This window comes from Mytilus californianus, unplaced genomic scaffold, assembly GCF_021869535.1.
Source record: "Mytilus californianus isolate M0D057914Y unplaced genomic scaffold, xbMytCali1.0.p SCAF_10, whole genome shotgun sequence".
Classification (NCBI taxonomy): domain Eukaryota; kingdom Metazoa; phylum Mollusca; class Bivalvia; order Mytilida; family Mytilidae; genus Mytilus; species Mytilus californianus.
This window is the reverse complement of record NW_026262582.1, coordinates 50,418,784-50,437,833: the sequence shown is the minus strand read 5'-3', so window position 1 is coordinate 50,437,833 and position 19,050 is coordinate 50,418,784. Positions and strand designations below refer to the sequence as shown.

At 31.2% G+C, this 19,050-nt stretch overlaps 2 protein-coding genes across 2 annotated transcripts in view; one reads left to right on the top strand and one right to left on the bottom strand.

The window, feature by feature from the left end:
• The window catches only part of LOC127718773 (protein FAM91 homolog), a 37,056-nt gene extending 28,489 nt beyond the window's left edge, over positions 1 to 8,567 (bottom strand). Inside the window, exons 1-2 of the mRNA XM_052224822.1 lie at positions 8,522 to 8,567; positions 5,785 to 5,848 (exon numbers count right to left, since the gene is read on the bottom strand). The gene's annotated coding sequence lies outside the window, so the exon portion shown is untranslated. The remainder of the gene's footprint in view (positions 1 to 5,784; positions 5,849 to 8,521) is intronic.
• LOC127718803 (uncharacterized) overlaps positions 8,400 to 19,050 on the top strand; it is a 35,570-nt gene continuing 24,919 nt past the window's right edge. Inside the window, exons 1-6 of the mRNA XM_052224871.1 lie at positions 8,400 to 8,464; positions 11,013 to 11,086; positions 11,684 to 12,002; positions 12,505 to 12,564; positions 14,796 to 14,915; positions 15,408 to 15,449. The gene's annotated coding sequence lies outside the window, so the exon portion shown is untranslated. The remainder of the gene's footprint in view (positions 8,465 to 11,012; positions 11,087 to 11,683; positions 12,003 to 12,504; positions 12,565 to 14,795; positions 14,916 to 15,407; positions 15,450 to 19,050) is intronic.

Below are 19,050 nucleotides of genomic sequence, written 5' to 3'. Positions count from 1 at the left end.
ATAGTAGTACTTGATAGTAAAAGTAGCAAAGTATAAGTCGCTATGGAAAATTGCATTGTCTACATTTACAAAATTGCAACCTATAAGAGTATACGATATGAACTTAAACAAACATCGGTAACCGAACGGTCTACAGCAATGAGTCAAACCGATACCTTATAAGCAGCTATACAAAGCTCAAACATTGACAATATGAAACACAACTTAAAAGATAACGAACACCAAATAATGATATAATTAAAAAAAGTGGATGGTTAGATATGCTTGCCAAAGCCTTATCCTTCCCTTAATCTGGGACAAATGTTATAACAGTACACTGTTAGAACCAATTGTAAAAATGTTTAAGAAATAACCTGACTCATTAAGTCAGCATGATTCAAGTTAATGTGAAAAACTATAGACATGGACACTCCTTTTACGACTAAAACTCGGCATCTTTTAAGATGAAGTTTCTTACAATATTATATGCTAGAATAAGGAGCTCATATGTACTTCTATTTTTTCCAAGGTCAACACATAGGGCATATTTTCAACATTTATATGCCCCAACTTCTAAGAGTTAACATGTTTATCAAAATTATGTACTACCCTTCACTGCACTTTAGGTCTTCCTCATAAGTCAATGTCGCTTCTATCAATGTGTTTGTATACTGGTAACATTTTTTTCAAGTTATCATTCATTGAGATAAATCAAAGAGATCATATTTAAGTACGTTAATAAAAACAAAATATCTATGAATATTATATATCAAAAGAGGCGTGGTTTGTTAAAAGCTTTATTGAAAAGTGCAACCTTATATCATAGCTAAACGTTCAAATCTCTCTGCACAACGGTTAAAATAATCTGTGCTTAGACTTATATAAACTGTTGAGGGACAGTTACTCAATTTTAGCGTTTGACTTGTTAGAATTTGTCCAATTGCAAACATGTAAAAATCTGTTCCAGGGTTGCATTGTCCAAAGTTTACTCTCGTGTAATAACGTAAAATGACGTAAATATAAAGAGCTCTATCTAAACCTCATCATGTTCTTGGAGAATGAAATTACATAATATGAAAATTACAGATTGAACTGTATTGCAACATATAAATGAGTAATTGTATACATATAGATTCTACCACTGCATCGAGTGTGATACGATATTTATCAACTCGAGACAGTTAAATTTTCATATTTAAAACGCGAGGCTTGTCGAGCGTTTTAAATATTTAAAATTTAACTGTCGCGAGTGGATAAATATCGTATTACACGAGATTTGGAGGTGGAATCTGTTTCTCTAATGATTTTCAAACAATACGCAGGCAAACTTATTCCTTCTTTTCGAATGATCTTCCAAAAAAAATGTCTTCTTTCTATGTGACGTCATCAGGCATGGTCGCCTCTTTTCCTGCCGTCACAATAGGAAATTCAGAGGAAAGCAAGAAAATTCGACGTCATTATAGGATTTTAGCCAATGAAGATATGAGATCAAACGAACCACACGTTGATTAATTTTTTTATACAATGGGTGCAGAAAGGGATAAATCGACGAAGAAATAGAGAAAATTTATATATATAACGCAAAGGCAAGGGCATATAAAACTGACAAACAATAGGAACAAAAATTCTTCAATCATAAAAAAATGTAATAATAGTTTTAGGTAACAAGGTTATTCTAGACCCTTTTGAATGAAATAATATAGTTGAGGAGAAAACAACAAATACATACATACATACATACATAAATACATACATACATACATACATACATACAAACATACATACATACATACATAAAATTGAGAATGGAAATGGGGAATGTGTCAAAGAGACAACAACCCGACCATAGAGCAGACAACAGCAGAAGGTCACCAACAGGTCTTCAATGCAGCGAGAAATTCCCGCACCCGGAGGCGTCCTTCAGCTGGCCCCTAGACAAATATATATACTAGTTCAGTGATAATGAACGCCATACTAAACTCCAAATTGTACACAAGAAACTAAAATTAAAAATAATACAAGACTGACAAAGGCTAGAGGCTCCTGACTTGGGACAGGTGCAAGAATGCGGCGGGGTTAAACATGTTTATGAGATCTCAACCCTCCCCCTATACCTCTAGCCAATGTAGAAAAGTAAACGCATAAAATACGCACATTAAAATTCAGTTCAAGAGAAGTCCGAGTCTGATGTCAGAAGATGTAACCAAAGAAAATAAACAAAATGACAATAATACATAAATAACAACAGACTACTAGCAATTAACTGACATGCCAGCTCCAGACTTCAATTAAACCTATTGAAAGATTATGTCTTCATCATATGAATATCAGGCACAATCCTTCCCGTTAGGGGTTTAGTATCATACCATCATAACATATATGAGAAGAACATAACCCGTGTCATGCCAACAACTGGTTTTTAAATAAATGTGTTTAGTGCCGATGCAAAGACCCTATAAGTGAATCAATAATAACGCCAAAATATGCAATCTTTAATGACCTGACAACAGTATCGTAACTATATCCCTTCTTAATAAGTCTATTTAAAGGTTTTGTTAGCTTCAGAGGTGAATACTGACATTTTTGTGCTTTATAAAGAATATTTCCATAAAAAATTGGATGTGAAATACCTGAACGTATAAGAAGTCTGCATGTTGAGCTATATTTACGAATGATGTCCTTATACCGATGATAAAATTTAGTAAATGTTTTGACTAGTTTGTGATATCGAAAACCCTGGTGTAATAATTTTTCAGTAATACATACATTTCTCTCGTTAAAATCTAAAACATTGTTACATACACGAGCGAATCGTACAAGTTGAGATATATAAACACCGTAAGATGGTGACAAGGGAACGTCACCATCTAAAAATGGATAATTAACGATAGGAAATGAAAAATCATCTCTTTTATCATATATTTTAGTATTAAGCTTTCCGTTAATGATATAGATATCAAGATCGAGGAAAGGGCAGTGGTCATTGTTAGTATTAGCTTTATTTAAAGTAAGTTCAACAGGATAAATTTCTTTAGTATACATACTGAAGTCGTCATTATTTAGAGCCAAAATATCATCCAAATATCTAAAAGTATTATTAGATTTGTGTATCAGATGTTGTTTCGATGGGTCTTTGCTGATTTTTGTCATAAATTGTAACTCATAGCAATACAAAAAAAAGGTCCGCAATAAGTGGTAAACAGTTAGTCCCCATTGGAATTCCGATAACCTGACGATATACGGAATCTCCAAAGCGAACAAAAATGTTATCTAGTAAAAATTCAAGGGCATATATAGTATCAAAGCATGTCCAATTGACATAGTTTTTTTGTTTATTGCTACTAAAAAATGACCTAAAAGAGTTTGAACATATATATTCACATTCTGACTTTTTAAATGCCCATTTAATTAGGTGTGTGAATTTTTTCTTAATGAGAATGTGAGGCAATGTGGTATATAGGGTAGAAAAATCAAAACTTTGAACAGATTCAAAATCACCAATATATGCATGCAATTTATCAAGTACTTCCAACGAGTTCTTGACACTCCAAAAGTAATTAATTCCACTATTTTCGAACAATTTATTATCAGGTTTTTGATTGTACCAAGTGTACTGGTAAGAAGAATAGACAATTTAGTAGTGGAACAATGGCTTGAAGACGAAATGAATCTATATTTGTAAGGTGTTTTGTGTAGCTTCGGAAGCCAATACAAAGTTGGGACTTTCATTGTATTAGGTTCTGCTTGTAAAGCGGTAGCTCAAAGTTTATGTTTGTTACAGATGTCGTTTTCTGAAAATGGAGTCAGTTGGAATGTTGGTGAATTGGTGATTTCTTTTTTCAGAACCTCAATGTAAAATTTACGTCAAACAATAATAATATTATTAGCAGCTTTATCGGCCGGGACAAAAAACAAATTCCTTGGCTAGTTCTTTTAGTTTATGTTTGATACGAGAAATAGGTTTATGTTGGTTATTGTTAAGAGTAAAATGTTCTTTAGAATGTTGAATACGTATATCAACTATGTTCATTACTGATTTAAAAAAAGAGTCCAAAGATTTTTTGTCAGCTTTTTCCCGTTTTATCCATTTCAAACAGTAAGTATGGAGTGAGTCGTGGATGATATTACGACACTCATTCCAATTAATAATTGACGGGGGACGATATTTAGGTCCTTTACTGAGGAATGATTTTAACTCTCGGTCTTGAACGATGTTAAGGTCTCCGGTTATAACATGGGAAATGGGTCCATAAATGTATTCGGAGTTACTGCAATTACATGAAGTAGGTGTATTTTCACTGATATTAACATCTTTACACAATTGGCTATAATTAAACACAAATATCCGGGTAGATTTCTTGTCAATATAACAAATAAGAGGGAGCTCAGTATTATCAAAATATCCCGGAATTTGTTCTTTAACAGAATGGTCGTTAAAAATACCGGCAATATTTACAAAATCAAAACCTTTATTGACATACTTTATTTAAACAAACTGTTTTTCATGATCTTCAGGGCGATCAATTTTGGGAAACACTTCAGAATAACAATATGCCATTATAATTTGAACGATTTCATACTTAGGACTGCTATATGAAATTGTGTTGAAATCCTCTAAAATTTTATTTAACTTATTAACCGGTAATGAACAGAGCTTTGTTAACAGATAATGTCTGCCGTTGTTTTTTAAAATAGAAATTAGGTCCGAAATATTGGTATGATTGGTCCGAAATTTTCTTTGATTGCGATTTTTTCTACGACCATGAGAACGGTTTTTACGAACAGTTTAAGAAACTATATCCAAAATGTTAACATAATCGGTTCTTGATATATTACCAATTCCCATGATATTATCATTAAGACCGAGAGGGTAGACTGTCTGTAATTTTTTAATCCAATTTAATTCAATTATTTTCCGCGATCGTACAAACTTTGAATGAGATTCACCAGGCTGCTTATTTACTATATACATACATACATACATACATACATACATACATACATACATACATACATACATACATACATACATACATACATACATACCATACATACATACATACATACATACATACATACATACATACATACATACATACATACATACATACATACATACATACATACATACATACATACATACATACATACATACATGCATATAAAAAAAATATCAGAAACCTATATTTCTCATTAAAACCTAGATACATCGATGGGACTTTTTTTAAGAACCAATCCGTATGATAACAAGCTTCATTTCGAGGCTTTTATAGCTGACTATGCGGTATGGGCTTTACTCATTATTAAAGGCCGTACGGTGTCCTATAGTTGTTAATTTCTGTGTCATTTGGTCACTTGTGAAGAGTTGTCTCATTGGCAATCATACCACATCTTCTTTTTTATATTCAATGAAATTATACTTCAGTGCATCACTTAAGTACTTGTGTCAGGTCATTATGTACTCCGATAAAAAAATGCAATCGACAGTGTATTCCTTTAATAGTAATCTTTTGTTGTTGCCATCTATTAAATTAAAGTCTTACAATTTTTTTCTGATTCTCAATTGTTCAGGAAAATAGAATTGGACATTAGAAAGTGAAAATAATTCTTGTGAATTATGTTCGTTTTAAATTATTAAAAAAACAATCTGCTTTTCTCCGAAAGAATATCAGGAAATGGACATGATACTAACATTTCTATACTAGAATAGAATTATTTTCCATGAAACCTGGTGTCAAATTTTCGCACCCCCCCCCCCCCCCCCCCCCTCCTCCCTGAAATAAAGTCAAATTGAATATTACATACCTATAGTCAGTCTTTCTTTAGACCACTCTTGACAACCCTCGTTCTGTATTACGCCAAGATAAACCTTAAAAAGTGTATATAATTTGAGCTGCGTCAGAAAGCAATCGACAATATGCAAATAAATATTTATACATCTGTAATCATATTGCTGGCTGAAAAAATCTCTATGTAAAAACAAAAACAAGAAGCTTTATGATTGCAAATGAGACAACTATCCACTTAAGTTCAAATAAAGTAGACGGAAGCAATTATTGACATCCGTGCGACCTTCAACACTATAAAACCATACCATTTAGTCGACTATAAAAGGCCCGATATGAAAAACATTTGAAACAATTCAATGTAATAAAACTTTAGGCCCAAATTTATAACAAAACAGTATGTAACAGTTTGAAATGGAAGTTTAAATAAGAACTCTACAAAACAGACCAGCATCACATTTTTAATTTCCAAAATTAATAAAAGTCTTATACATGAACATATAAACGTAGACTTACATAAGGTCGATTTCCATCCGACACAACTAATTTATAATATACATCCTTTTACTTTCGGGTATTTATTTGGGCGCTTCTAGTGAATGTAAGCCGTACAACAGTTTCGGGCGCATACAATTTTCATTATGTTTTTTTTTTCTACAGAAACCAACCATTTATTGCGATGACAATAAAACTTAAGCTTTGAATATTTTGGCTTTGCCGTATTTATTATTGATTAAGTTAATGTCGTTTCACTACAAACTGCTCTGAGTCTGAAAAGACCATATTTTGTGCTCGACCAGTAAAATCGAGCACAGATTTTACTCGACTAGTCTCGACATTGTTTCGACATTGTCTCGACAGTACTTAACTGTACTTAACTGTACTCGACTTTTGTTTCGACTTTTGTCTCGACTTTACTTAATAAGTCTGATTCAGTACTTGATGATCTTGGTGTAGTCTGAAATGGTCTCGACTCAGTCTCGACTCATTATCGACTAGTCTCGACCTGTCTTGACCTGACTACACTAGTCTTGACCTTCAAATTTAGTCCTGACTGGTCTGAATCAGCCCATCTTGCTAAATAAAATATAGATCTAATAAAATTCCAGTTAATGTGGTAGTTTGGTTCATTGCTGTGAAATTAAAGATTTAATTAATAGGTCAACAAAAATTTGATAAAATTAATCTTTAATTATTTCTATAACTTTTTCAAATCAACTTGGATTTTCATAAAACTCTACAGCTATCTCAATTATACTTTGATCTTACGGAATGCCAGGTTATTTGGTTGTTTGATTTATTGCTGTCAAATTTGAGGATTTAATTTATAGGTCAAAAAAGCTCAAATTTTCAGTCGTACTGAATTCAGATAGTCAACTTTAAAGTTGTTAATTTATTTTTCAAATTAACTTGGATGTTCAAATATCTATACAGCTATCTCAGTTATATACTGAACTTACTGAATCCCAGATCGTTATGTAGTTTGGCAAATCTAGGTACAAAAAGCTAGAATTTGCAGTTCGGACTAAATTCAGCTACTTATAAACCAGGTTTAATCCACTATTTTCTACATAAGAAAATGTTTGTACCATGTCAGCAATATGACAGTTGTTATCCATTCGTTTGATTTGTTTGAGTTTTTTATTTTGCCATTTGACTACGGACTTTCATGTTGTTTTTTTTAATATAGATTTATAATTATAAAAAAAAAATTAACAGCAGACTAACTTTATTCTCAAAGAGCAACAATAATAGCCAAACGCGATAACGATTTTACTTTTATAGAATACTTTAATATCAGTTATCGATACTTTAATAAAAAAATAAAATATCAAACTAATCGAGAGTTTATTTCTGATAGAAAATAACACTTGCTAAATAAGTGCATCAGAACCCTTTTTTTCTGAATTTACTTTTAGCCGAAACACTCAAACTTAAACATTGGAAGGTCAGGGGAGTATAACAACATATACACGTAAGACGCTATGTTACTAAAATGAGACACACACATGATAATAAGAATGAGGGTGTTAGAATTTTTGTTTCTTAGTAACTTATTAATTGATAGAAAAATATGTGAAGATGATCATAGTCCAAAATCTATCTCAAAATAACACTTTTTTTCAGTGAAAATATGTAGAGATGAAAGATGTGAATTTGCATGAATTTTTCAGTAATCAGCAACAGTGTACAGTACAAACTTTGTATTTAAACAGAACTATAAAACTACAAACAAATGAAAATAAACGTAAACTTATTGAACCATAAGGACCAATGTTAAAATATCTACAAATAAGATGAGATATCGTGAACGTTTATAAAAATAGATATATGGTCTAACAATATATACCTTTAAACCTTCAGTCTACAAGAAGTTAATAAAGTAGTTATAACAATATTACCTGGTGTTTACTTTTGGGGTACTCCGGGGGATTTTCATTAGATTATAATAAAATAATTTTTTTTTGCAAAATGCATCTCAATTGCATAATTTTACAAACTGTAAGATAATGTGATATGATGAAAAAAAAAAAAAAACACACCAAAACTAAAAAAACCAAAAACAACAACAACAACAAACAGAATAAGCATGATCATATTATTACAGGTGTGTTCTTGATATTGAACTTTTGAAGTAAAATATTTACAAAACAGTATAAAAAGTAGTTTGATACGTTTTGAAAAATTGCTGCCAAAATGTAAGTATCACTTTACTTATTTTCTTTTATTTGAATCATAACATTTTAATAACTTACTTAAACCAGTGCCAATGTTAATGATATCCACACACATATGATTTACCAATTCATTTATACTACACGATTGTCAAATTGGATGATTGACTATGCGCAATCTTTATCTTGTTTTAACAGGTGTAGATATTACACCATAACTTCACCAAGGTTTTCCTACAATCGTTTACATTTGTACTTACGACATTTTTGGAATTGATTATTTTTTTGACTAAGTAAGTATTATTTCTAAAGTATTGTTAATTCTATAGAATGAGTTTACGACGTAGAAGTGAAAATCATCTGGTCATGCGATTAAAAAGTTATTAAAGTAGTACTTTTGATAAACAGATTCAAACTCAGTTTTAAGTTTCGTCAGGATTTTGTTTGAGAAATTCTGCTTTTTATGTGTAGTACAACTTTGTCGTTTATCTTATTAGTTTATTTAACGTTATTGGTGTCCCCTTTATCACAATTGTATGACCATATTTTGTTTTAAATATAAGAGGTACCAAAAAGGTTATTTTTCTAATGTTTTATTGAAATACATGACGTTCAATTATTAAGCTTATCATTATATATATATATCTTTTTAATATTACATTGGAGTAGAAGAAATATGTTGTTTGTTTATAACATTACAACCAAGTAATATTGAAGGCAATTTTTATTTTTGAATTAATTAACCGTTGACGAAAATATAAACACTCTGTCTGATATTGTCTGGACACTTTCTTTAAGATGTTTGAATATGTCTGAATACATGCAATTTGAAAATTCAATGTAAATAAATACTTGATTTTCTAATGGGACTTTTTAAATCTCCTCATATGTATCTAGGGCTTTATGGATAAAGCCTCTAAAGTACAGCCCCATTATTTTCTATTGTTTAATTTTGCAATTGCAAGCATTCATACATATTTTGTCTAAAATTCAAGCACACAAGTTCCCGAAACTTTAGAAGAAGGAAAACAGGCAGTTCTGATCCAAACAACAGGGCAATTATACTATCCTATCTAAAAGTCAGTTTCCTTTTATATCTTATAAAAAATTTTCAAAAAGGGTTCTACAGTAAAAACAAGTCAAAACACTTTCATTTCGTACCAATATTACCGAAATGTTTAACTTAATGACCAAGTTATAGCTATGCGTAAGAACTATACTTTCGCCTAGTCGTTGTCATAGATGCATATCCCTTGTATATATTAGAGATTCCAAGAGAACATTGTAACAGACGGAGACTAACTACCATGATGTTGATATTTCTAACTCATTTTGTTTTCATTAAAATATAAGAAAAAGTGTCCAACAGTGAACACATCAGGCTCCGTGGCACCAGGAGGCCATGTTGAAGACCATACTCTGACCTTTAATTGTTAACTTTTAATACATTGTGACATCGATTAGAGTTGTTTCCTTTGCACTCATACCAACATCTTCCTATTCTTATATGAATTATATTACATATTTTCCTGTTGTTTTATCTATGTCTATTTTGATTTAAAAATGCATATATTTACAAAATCGTTCAACTGCAACAACTATAATATGTAAATCGATGTAATGAATGAGATGCAATCTTAACAACGAGGACCTAAAACTACACTAAACTATTTTTAAAATTTTTTTTTTAAATATAAAGATACATTTCTGCCAAGAATGGAATTATTCCGAATAAGTACAAAATAATTCAACTAAAACGGATGCATATCAAAAATTAAGACATACTAAACTTCAGTCACATATTAAATAGTCATAAAGGTTTCGTGAAGATTATTTCATTACTTTACAATGTTACCGGTTTTTTTTCAGTTGTAAAAGATACGCACAACATAGCACAAAGCATTCATGAAATTTATCGGAATGTTATTTTATTTAAAATTGATAGATTTTATTTTGATATATAGCGTATTAAATCTGTTTGTAATGCATTCGATTATGAATTTATTATTTGAACTTTTGTTATGCTTTATAAAACACGACAAAAATCTGTTTGTTTATATGGTCGGGTACATGCATTCTGAATTGAATATGTTGCTATCAAACAAGGTCCCTTACATGCTCGTTAAAATATACTGGTCAATAATTTGCTGTACATGATTTGGCTTAGAGTAACAACAAGCAGATACCAGTTTAAGAGTAAATTTCAGTAGCTTTCTACATGTATAAGACATTTTTGGTTGGTTCTTGTAATTGTTCATAGAAGTTTTGAATAAGAATATCCATGGTGTACAGTCACTTTTTTATAACTCATACAGTCCACATGGCTATATATAAAAGTATTCCAAATACACATTAAAATCTATATTTAATTATTGAAATACACTAATTAAGTAAAAACTATTGATAACTAAATCATTTTGATTTAAACTATACAAAACATGCATAATGATAAATTTTAAAGACAAGTTTTAATTTCATGTATGTGTCAGTTAGTTTATGTTTTTCCAATACAGTTATCTCTTAATGAAACTATATGAAATTTTTATGAACTATAATTTCAACATTATTTAAGGAAATAAGTGACTGTCGTTATGGTATCAAGAATATTGAAACGCACACAGATATGTTTTTGGTACTTAGCATTTGGTAAGTCAAATCGTAATGTACTCATGTGAATGTTTCTATTTGTTTACATAATGGGTTTCATTGTCAGTCTGTCAAACGTTTCTAACAATGTAGAGAGTATAAACTTTCCCTTAAAGATAAGATGGTCTACGATCTTCTACACACAATTTAGATGTGTTTTCTTTAAATTACCTCCACTTTAACATGTATATTCAGTAATGAGTTTATTTTCTATAAATTTACCGATGATTAAAGGTGGAATTTACGCGCGACTGGATTGACACATGATAAGCCTAGTATCTTTGACAACCACTGGGTCTATGCAAATGATGGTCGACATTTCACCAAGAAGGTATTACCAAGCCAAGTAATCCAACTTTAAAATTTAGTACTGTTCGTGATTAAATCACGAAAGGTATTAATTTTTTTCATATTTTTTGTATTAGGAAAGTAATAAACTGAAAATTAAGATATAGTTATGGTCAATGTAACTGCAAAACAAACGCATGAAAAGGTTGCTAAAAAATAATAATCGATTATAGTTACACTTTTGTCATGATTTACTTTTATTTTGGAGTATACACATTTACTGCAGCTTATGAAATATATAATTTCAAGGGAAAAGTTATTGAGAGCACCAATACACCAGCGATCGAATTTACTTGTAAAACTTCCCAACGTCCAATTGGAGATAGTATAGTGTTTCTCCTGAACGACAGAACTACAAATGTCATGCGCGTCCATGGTGGAAAATGTTACGATAACCATGGAGAATGCACAAACTGTACTTGTTTACTTGATCACAATAACATAACTTTCACATGGATGTATACTATGACTGTTCCCTGTCACAACTGTACATTTGGAGCTGACATGAGCTTTAGAAATGAAGGAAAAACCAGGAACGTTTACTTATACATGATATACAACTGCAAAGGTATTTCAAAATTACGTTGTCACTCATGGTTTAGGTTACGTTATGCCATTCGACCTTGCAATTCCATCAAAATCTTGATACAATTTGAATATTCGAGATCTGTAAATTTTAATTTTCTACATTATTAACTTGCAGCAAAAAAGGAAACAATAACAAAAACACAAAAAATAAAACTTTTACACAGATGAACGTTGATGATTATATAAAAACCCTGTGACTGATCAGAACAGGATGCATTCATACTTTGACACACACATAAACGCACATGAATATTCTTGTCATGTTCTATACAGTAACTTTTTTCCATCACAATTAGAATTGCCAAAGAAACTGATTCCATGATATATCAATAAATTCAAGCGAACATGCTTTTGTAAAAGAGTATTTTGCAATAAAGTTCAGAAAACAATAAATATATCCACGACCTTAAGGAAACATTTGATTTCTTTTATTGTATTTTATAATAAATTGTAAATTTAACATATGCTATAATTTGCTTTAGAGTTAGGGCCCTTTCAAACTGAAACACAAGTAGTTCATCATGATACAGCACAAGGGAAGGGTAAGTTAATGATTACAAAAATACTTCAATGAAGCTTGACACATCTGCAATAATTGAACATGCAAAACACCAACGTAAGTTTATAATTTTAGAAAATTCAAGATTTGTGTTACACAGATATTCTACTTTAGAAAAAAGTTATATATATTTTTTTTATTGGCCTACAACTAGCTTTCGGTAATTGTGAGTAGCTGGTTCATTGGCCTTGCTTTGTGTCAATCAGATGATGTACTGTTTAAAATGAGTTTTCACATTAAGTCCTTTTACTCTGTTGGTCAAGATAGGTTTTGCAAACATTTGTTGCACCAGGTCACTTTTATTAGTGCCAGTCTCAACACATATTTTGCTGGTATCTCATTTGTTGATTTTTTTTCTTTTGTGGATTGTTTTATACATACATCAGGTTGCACCATTGAATTGTTTTCGTTGTTTATGTCTGGAACCTTTTAAGCTTTTTATACGATATGGTTGAAGCCATTGGATGGCATACATATACTACAATCTATGTCGTTTGGCCTCAGTTGGAGAGGTGATTCGTTTGTAATTATTTAGCAAGATTGAATGTTCTTGATTTCGAGAAATTTTCTCTAAATTGAGAACTGCAATCGGTGATAGTGCGCTAGCGTGCCCGTATAGACTGATGGAGGTCTCTTGTTTTATTACCGGCAACAGATATATGTGTTTACTTTACTAAAAAGAATGAAGCATTTACTGAAAACACTGATGGGCCAAAGTTTTGAATAATGTGTAAACATGTATTGATTAGTATTATTTTGGTTGAGTTTGTTTCAATTGGTTGATTGGTAGATTGATAGATTGATATGGCGATGACAACTTTCAGAACTGTTGACTGTATTATGACGACAAATGTTTATTGCTTGACATGCTGTATTGTCTATTCAAGTCAAAAAGTCAACGCCTAGCCTGACAGAATTTGAAGTCGCATTCTCAGAGTTTACAAACTACTAAGATCAATTGGTCACTCGAAATCGAATGATTCCGTTCATCAAAAAAGAAACAACACTTGCAATTTTAAAAAGCTATATGATATTTGCAGTTTTAAATTTGAACATAAAATGGTTGAAGACAATGAAATGTTACTCCAATTATTGCAATGATTACCCATTATGTCTGTTTGTTTTGCTAACACATAGTTGTCATTATACTTGTGTTAATTACGACTGTCAAACAAGTGAGAGGTTTGTCTAGCTATAAAACCAGGTTTAATTCGCTATGTTCTACGTACAAAATGTCTGTGCAAAGTCAGAGAGTTGTTTTCCATTCGTTTGATGTGTTAGAGCTTTTAATTTTGCCATTTGATAAGGGACTTTCCGTTTTAAATTGTTCGTGGATGTTTTTATTTTACATTTTTTTTTAAATATGTTTAATGTCAATATATAGTCATAAGGTACCGATCATTTCAATTTAGCATATCAATATTTGTTTTCCATGATTTATATTGGTTGAAAACTACAAATTACATGATGTTATTAATTGAATGTTTTCTATTAATTTGTTTATTAAGCGTATTTGGTTTCTATAAAATGCGATTTTGTTTTGATTCTTCGTGCAAGTTTTTCTCTTCATTTTTGTCTCTTCTGAAAAAATAAAGAAACGTCATACTTTGAAACCAATAAAATAATAAATTTCAGAATCCTGATTTATCATGAAAACACACTGCTGTATCCGATGTGTCCGAGAATAATTGAACATTGTCAAAGTTATGTAAAACATTTCATAAACGGTTTTTGGAATAGAAATGGAAACAGTGTTGTGACTGGCCTTAACAAACTGCAACTTCATTTGAAAGTTGAAAAATCTAAAATAGTATTTCAAACTACTGAAATCTATCAGGCAATATGTCTAGACACACATAAATAATGAACGGTACGATGAATATTCCATAGAAAAACTACATTTTAATATTAAAATAATCAAAATGGAAAAGTTTCAACTAGATAAATCAACTAATATCTTGATATTTTATGAGAAGCATTTTTAGGAGTACACACAGTTTTACTAAAGGTTATGGATAAGTAAACCTGGCAAAAATGTTCATGCAATTCTTTCTGACCGTTATGATCATTTATCTATTTCATTCAGTTAGATTTTGACCAAGTAAAAACCCCAATAAATTCTAGACTATATCATCTTTCGCATATTTGTATTTTTAAAAACGAAACGTAAATACATAAACCTCCTTTTATATCTTATATTTAACTTTTCGACAGATATGAATGGTGGATTTTTAATTCCTCTCATAATTTGTATCATAGCAACAGTTGTATCCTTGATAATCACGATTGCGGTGTTGACAAGAAAAAAGATCAGATCGTGCACCGAACAGCCAGGTAAATTAAAACAGAATCACAACACTGCAATGAGGAAAAGAACAATTCAAAGATTATGTTGATTTAACCAGGGAGCTTTCAGCCTGATTTAATGTGCGTGTTTTAACTTAATTTTGTTCATGACAATGAAAATATGTGTCACCCGTAAATAAAAATAAAATCTACACAGCATGGAGATATATTCGTTAGTATAACAAAAAAAAAAACTTACAGAAAACACATATGTATGGCTATATGTATTTCGTAAAATGCAAAAGTTTGACAAATGCTACACACGTATTTAATTAAACCTTACATTAAAATAGGTCACACTAATGTCTTTTTGTTACACACTTTCAAACCTATGTAAAATTAAAATCAACTAAGGTGTAATTTTAAGGTTTTTCATCTTCGGAAATAGACATTTGATTACGTTTCATTTGAAATTTAAAATCTAAATTTTTACTTATTGCTTGAAATTAAAAATATAAATATATTTCTTTACGAAAATAGAGGATATAGCAGGTGCTGATCAAGAATTACTAGCAAATAGAGGTATGGTTAAATAAGATCATATGTCTTATCAAAGAATATTATCTATGTTACGGTAAACAAAAGACAATAAGTAAAATCAATTTCAAAGAATAAAAAAAATATATAACTATTTGTGAATCATTTGTACCAGTTTCGAGATCCATGGTACTAAAGAGAGACATAAAAGCGAGGCAAACGATACAAGAGGGACATTCAAACTTATCAATCGAAAACAAACTGACAACGCCATGGCTAAAAAAGAAAAAGACAAACAGACAAATAATAGTACACAAGATACAACATAGAAAACTAAAGACTAAGCAACACGAACCCCACCAAAAACTGGGGTAACCTCAGGTGCTCCGGTAGGGTAAGCAGATCCTGCTCCACATGTGGCACCCGTCGTGTCATATTATTACAAAGCCGGTAAATAGTCTAATTCGGTAGGTCCTACTCGTGAAAAGGGAACACGATTCTAGTTACGACACAAGGAACATATCCGATATCAACTGTGAAACGGATATTCCGTAACGGTCAACCAACTCGTGATGGCGTCCGTAAAATATACGAAGGGATTATTTCAACTTCACCAATTGGAACTATTGGTTAAATAGCTTCATTGTGAGTAGCCACACTCTATCAAGGAAATCATGATAAGAAATACAAGCCAGGGGATATGGTATCAATTTGGAGATATATACTCCGTATGCAGGCGCTGCTGGAATGTTGCTACATAGAAATTGAAAATTCACAATTTTGAAGGTGAAATCATCTCTTTTGTCATGAAGTTTTGTTTTAAACAGACCCTCATTGTCAATTTCAAGATGTATGTCGAGATATGAGGCAGACTCATAACAATGAAGGAACAAGTCGATAAGAAGAGGGGCAAAATTGGTTCCCATGGGAATGCCGATAGTTTGTTGAAAAACACGTCCTCCAAACGTAACAAATAGGTTGTCAATCAAGAATCAAGCATCTTGATAATGTCAGTTTCAGAAAACTTTTGTTTGAATAAGAGTGATTCTTTACAAAGTAGGATTTATCCCTCCATAAGACAAAATACGTGTATATACGTTGGCTATTTTTTTTTGTATGAAACAAAGCAATACCAACTCTTTCAATTTGTTTTTCAGTTTGGAATGGGGAATACTTGTGTAAAGTGTAGAAAAGTCAAATGTTTTAATACTATTGACATAATCTGTTAAAGTCAACAAAAAAAAAAAAACTCACCGCAAAAATGATTATCCAAAATTCATGTTCAACCTTTATTTGTATTATATGTTCGGGATTTTGTAAGGCAATAAGAAAACTAATTTAAAAATAAATACCAAATGATTACATTTTGTGTTTAAAGATGTACCTACATGTCAGATACACTGGTACCAGTGTTGAGTGATACATGACTGAACAGCAAACTGAATCACATTACAGTATACATGGTTTTATTTTGTCAGTTTGATGAATTGATATTTCTTACTAGCTTATGCATGTTATGTAATGGTGCCAATCAGGGTTTCCGCTGGCGATTAAAATTCATTATTGGCGAAAGACTTTGGCGAAAGAAATATAACAGTTCGACTTCGTCCATCTTGTTTATTTTTTTCGAGTTTCTCGGACTTTTTCACTGATCAGACAATACTGGGATTTCACCTTGAACTCGTCACACGTTACGATTTTGACAGAAAATCAATAATCAGCTGATTGCATTTTATAGCTATCGGCAACAATGTATACTTTTAACTCTGCATCAAAAACAACATAAAGCACATTATTTTAAAAAATCAAGTTCGTAAACAAAACAAAAGTATATATGTAACCTTTTCTTAACACGTGGCTACAGATCGAATTCGTTGAAATGATGTTGATGTTAATTCAAACAAGGAATCAATCCGAATTGAATAATTAAATAATTGTTGCCTTAACTAAATTCATATACACTTCTATAAGATTTTAAACGTCTGCTCAACTTTGTTTAAAAAGTAAATGGGAACTATATCGAAGCACGGAGTAAAACTTCAAAACGCTCACATGATGATATTAAAAATACAATAACAATAACCTACGATACGAATTATCAAGTCCGTTAGTCCAAGTTAATTATGTAAAAAATGTATTTTAATTTCATTTAATCAAAATTGTGTACATTTTTGTCATTATGAATACAGAAAGGTATGGAGCAGCAGGATATTTAGTTACATAGTGTGAAGTCACCAGCACACTTTTGTAACGAAAAAAGTAAAATCACGAAAATACTGAACTCGGAGTAAAATTCAAAACGAAAAGTCCCTAATCAAATGGCAAAATCAAAAGCTAAAACACATCAAACGAATTGATTTAGCTTACCGACAAGCTCAATATGTGGTATTTATACTATCGGCCAATCAAAGTGATTAAGTATTCGATATACTTAGTATTACTGTAAGAACATACTTCCATACATACACAAACAAATGCAGTTAATAACAACTTATTAGCTTTGAATGTGTTTATGAATTTATTTCAATTGTTCATCGTCAATTTCTTCGTCTGTTGATACCTTTCAGATTTTTTTCAACACCGTGTTGATTTTATAAAGGAACGTAGCACAACTACTAACCGTGTATTAAATAAGTCCCACTGTATAACCCCATATAGAATATACACGGTCTCAACCCGGTTTGTTTAACCAATTATATTCCTAGAAAAGGAAAAGAGGTAAGATGAGTGTCTATCATAATAACTGTACAAATTTAGGCCCAACAAAAAGTTCACGGAATAATTAAGGTACAATCCCAGAGTCCCGGGAAATATTCTCATGCATCTCATTATACATGTAGAACTTATTTATAGGATTTATTGTTAATATGTTGTCGTCCTGATAATGTATGAAATCATTGCCACTGGACGTAAAGTCTTTTGTTTGCGTGTCTTTGGGTGATGCTCGAAATCAAAGTTTATAATATAAAACCTGAATACCAGTTTATAATTTCAAGAGCTTTTAAAAAATTAGAACTGGTGAAAAAAATGAAAGACAACCCTCCAGGAAGCCGGCTTTGCAATATCCTCATACATGATTAATATACTAAGGCATCACCACAGTTTATGAGAACAAAACAAATTACTTAGTAAACGATTTAATTAATTGTACTTATCTATTTGTTTACTTTTACTCTAAATGTGCATGAAATACTTGCCATTAAACATTAAGCAAGCAACAATCAAGAGTTTTTTTTTTATTTGTTGCTAATCAATTTTGCAATTATGCTAAATATAAATAATTGGCGTTGAACAAACTAGTGCTAATAAACTTTAAACTCTGTTCCATTTTTTAGTTCGTGTAATAGTGCCTAAAATACTTCAGGATTTATAACTTTCCAATGCGGCTTTTATCTTATTTAAAATCCAAACGAAACCCGACATCTTCAATTGTGTCCCCTAAATGGAATTACCGTAAATGTTATTGACGTAACTGAGAACATAATAGCGCTTAAATTTATGGAGTTCAGGCGTTTTAAAGTGGAAACGTTTTTGCAAATACCAATTATGGGGCACATTTGAGGGGGTGGGGGGCTATGAAATCGGACACGTTTGGTTGTTTTAACGTTAGGGGGAAATACACACGTTTGGGGGAATCGGAAACGTT